Here is a 3763-nt window from a genome sequence, read left to right as displayed (position 1 = left end):
GGAGGAGGAGCGATGTTTGTCATAGTCTAAAGGCATGTTGGCATTCAGGTTCCTGATTGCCTCATTTCACTTGCTGTGGATATGAGCCATGTTATTTTGGTCAAAGACAAGATGGAAATCTGGACACCTTCAGACTTAATCCTGGAGAAGCAAGAGATTGTAGAATTGTGCCACTCATAGTGGTAGCGTGTTGCAGGGGCGCGGAAAAGGGGTGAGAAGTAACGGCAATTCTAGGGGCCCTGACCAGCAGAGGGCCCTCCACAATTTAATTATTTATATTTTGTTCATAGAAATAAAATAAAAAAACTGGGATCCTGTCAAATGCAAAATTAATCATATTGTATTTTCAAAGATTGTTTTTAGCAGTAAAAATGTAATGTTACCCCTCCCAGACCAAAAAACACACATCCGTTTTTGCCCTGAACTCCCCCCTGGATTTGCATGAAAAGGTTAATTCCTGCTTGAGAGTGACGCTGTATGCAGCTGCAGTCAGTAGAAGCTGCAGCCACGAACGACTGTACCAGTTACTATGCTGCTAAGAAAAGTTATGAAATCAGATTTTCAAAAACAAAGTAGAGAGAGGGAGAGAGAGAAAAAGGTAAGAATGTTAACTTATAACCCAGTTTTTCTCCAAGAGAGGTGGGTAGACTGTGTGAGATTATCAACCATTTAGCATAGTTAGCTTAGCTACAAACTACTGTTTGCCTCCGTTTCACTAGCATTTAATGAATTAAGGAAACAAATTCATATATTCATCTATTTAACGTGTTCCCTGTAACTTTTACCACTTAGCAACGGGTGAGTCAGTCAGCAGCAGTTATAACCCACGTCCCTCCTGACCCGTCCTCTCCTGAGTGAAATTAAAGCTGCAGTATGTAACTTTTATACAATATATATTTTTCCACATATTTGTTAAAACTGTCATTATGTTGTGACTATAAACTATGAAAAATTTATTTCCTCTGCTTTCTCCCAGTGCTCTCTACAAACAACCAATCAGACAGGAGAGTTTTAGTGCTGTCAATCACAATCTCATGTGGCTGCTCATCCTTCCACCCTCTCGCTCTGTGCTATGCTGCAGCTAGCATTGCCTGTTGTAAATGCTCGGTCTAGTTAGCATAGCTACCAATGAGCGCAGAGAAAATATTTTCCTGAAATGACATGTTATTTCTCCACCATTAACACAGTTAGCAGTCAGTGAATGAAGTTGATTAACAACACTAAGACCCTCCTCCTGGATCTGATTGGTTGTTTTAGGTCAGAACAGTGCATTACTTTAGCTAGCAATAGCAGTTCAGGAAGGAGGTGGAGAAGATTGATTGGAGGAGGAGGAGGAGGTGGAGAAGACAGATTATCTGTCTCATAACAAACTGTCACGACATGGTGACAGCTTTAACAAATATGGAGAAAACATTTTTTTTATTAAAGTTACATACTGCAGCTTGCATAAAATGCAACTACATAGCATTTTTTGAGAAGTCTGGATTGTTTTATGTGTGTTTTGCATGTTGTTTTTGACTGTTGCTCATGGGGAGAGACATTTCAGTAATCTAAAACTAAGAAAAAAATTAAGCAACCTACTTGCATACTGTATGTCGACTGTTGCATGTAAAATTCATGAGCAGTAAATATTGTGCTAGTATCAGTATTGGACCAAAGAAAGCAAGGCAGTTGCAAGCCTTTACAATTGTGATGCTTTTTATGGGTCACATTATAGACTCAAGAAATTGTAACAGCAGCTGNTAGGGGCCCTGACCAGCAGGGGGCCCTCCACAATTTAATTATTTATATTTTGTTCATAGAAATAAAATAAAAAAATCGGGGTCCTGTCAAATGCAAAATTAATCATATTGTATTTTCAAAGATTGTTTTTAGCAGTAAAGTTAAAAAAAGTGATAAAATCAGGTTTTCAAAAACAAAAGAGAGAGGGAGAGAGAGAAAAAGGTAAGAGTGTTAATTTATATCCCAGTTTTTCTCCAAGAGCGGTGGGTAGACTGTGTGAGATTATCAACCATTTAGCATAGTTAGCTTAGCTACAAACTACTGTTTGCTTCCATTTCACTAGCATTTAATGAATTAAGAAAAAAAAAAACACATATTCAGATATTTAAATTGTTCCCTGAACCTTTTACCACTTAACAACAGGTAAGTCAGTCAGCAGCAGCTATAACCCACGTCCCTCCTGACCCGTCCTCTCCTGAGTGAAATTAAAGCTGCAGTATGTAACTTTTATACAATATATATTTTTCCACATTTTTGTTAAAACTGTCATTATGTTGTGACTATAAACTATGAAAAATTTATTTCCTCTGCTTTCTCCCAATGCTCTCTACAAACAACCAATCAGACAGGAGAGTTTTTGGCTTTCAGAGAACCACTTTTTTTTTCTTTGTTGTTGACACTTCACTATTACTGCTGAAAAAATTCTGAAATTTATGTACACTGATTCAGTGAGACTTTATACTTTGGTTTAGGATTTATGACATGTTTGAATAATCTACAGGCTTTGTGGATCCTATTAATTTTAATTTGTAGTTTTATATCATAGTAAGGCAACTTTGCTTCATCTAAACCTTGACTAATTTCTTTATAATAATAATAATAATAATAAGAATATGTAATTATACTAATAACATTAGATCTTATTGAGGTGTTAATGCAGCCTCAACATTGGACTGGGATCTGTCACTTACAGGAAAGGCTTCGTTAAAGCTGCTTTGTTCTCGTGACACATTCAGTTGTCAAAGAACTCTGAAGGTATCGTGGGTTGACTCAGCAGAAGGTCACCACGCTGTGCAGCGCTTTGTAATTTGTAGATGAGTTGCTGTTGTCTGCAATTGCTTTCACTTTGTGATAATATTTTTACACACATGATTAATTCAATTCAATTGAACTGGCAAATGTCAATTGCAAAATGTCACCTGAAGTTAGATTTTGTTGGTTACTTCTGTCTGTTCATGTCTGAACAACAGGAGGAGGAGCGATGTTTGTCATAGTCTAAAGGCATGTTGGCATTCAGGTTCCTGATTGCCTCATTTCACTTGCTGTGGATATGAGCCATGTTATTTTGGTCAAAGACAAGATGGAAATCTGGACACCTTCAGACTTAATCCTGGAGAAGCAAGAGATTGTAGAATTGTGCCACTCATAGTGGTAGCGTGTTGCAGGGGCGCGGAAAAGGGGTGAAAAGTGACGGCAATTCTAGGGGCCCTGACCAGCAGAGGGCCCTCCACAATTTAATTATTTATATTTTGTTCATAGAAATAAAATAAAAAAAATCGGGGTCCTGTCAAATGCAAAATTAATCATATTGTATTTTCAAAGATTTTTTTTAGCTGTAAAAATGTAATGTTACCCCTCCCAGACCAAAAAACACACATCCGTTTTTGCCCTGAACTCCCCCCTGGATTTGCATGAAAAGGTTAATTCTTGCTTGAGAGTGACGCTGTATGCAGCTGCAGTCAGTAGAAGCTGCGGCCACGAACGACTGTACCAGTTACTATGCTGCTAAGAAAAGTTATGAAATCAGATTTTCAAAAACAAAGTAGAGAGAGGGAGAGAGAGAAAAAGGTAAGAATGTTAACTTATAACCCAGTTTTTCTCCAAGAGAGGTGGGTAGACTGTGTGAGATTATCAACCATTTAGCATAGTTAGCTTAGCTACAAACTACTGTTTGCCTCCGTTTCACTAGCATTTAATGAATTAAGGAAACATATTCATATATTTAACTTGTCCCTGTACCTTTTGTAGGTACAGGGACAAG

The sequence above is a fragment of the Poecilia formosa genome, unplaced genomic scaffold (assembly GCF_000485575.1).
Source record: "Poecilia formosa unplaced genomic scaffold, Poecilia_formosa-5.1.2 Scaffold41, whole genome shotgun sequence".
NCBI classification, from domain to species: domain Eukaryota; kingdom Metazoa; phylum Chordata; class Actinopteri; order Cyprinodontiformes; family Poeciliidae; genus Poecilia; species Poecilia formosa.
Note: the sequence above shows the minus strand (reverse complement) of the source record.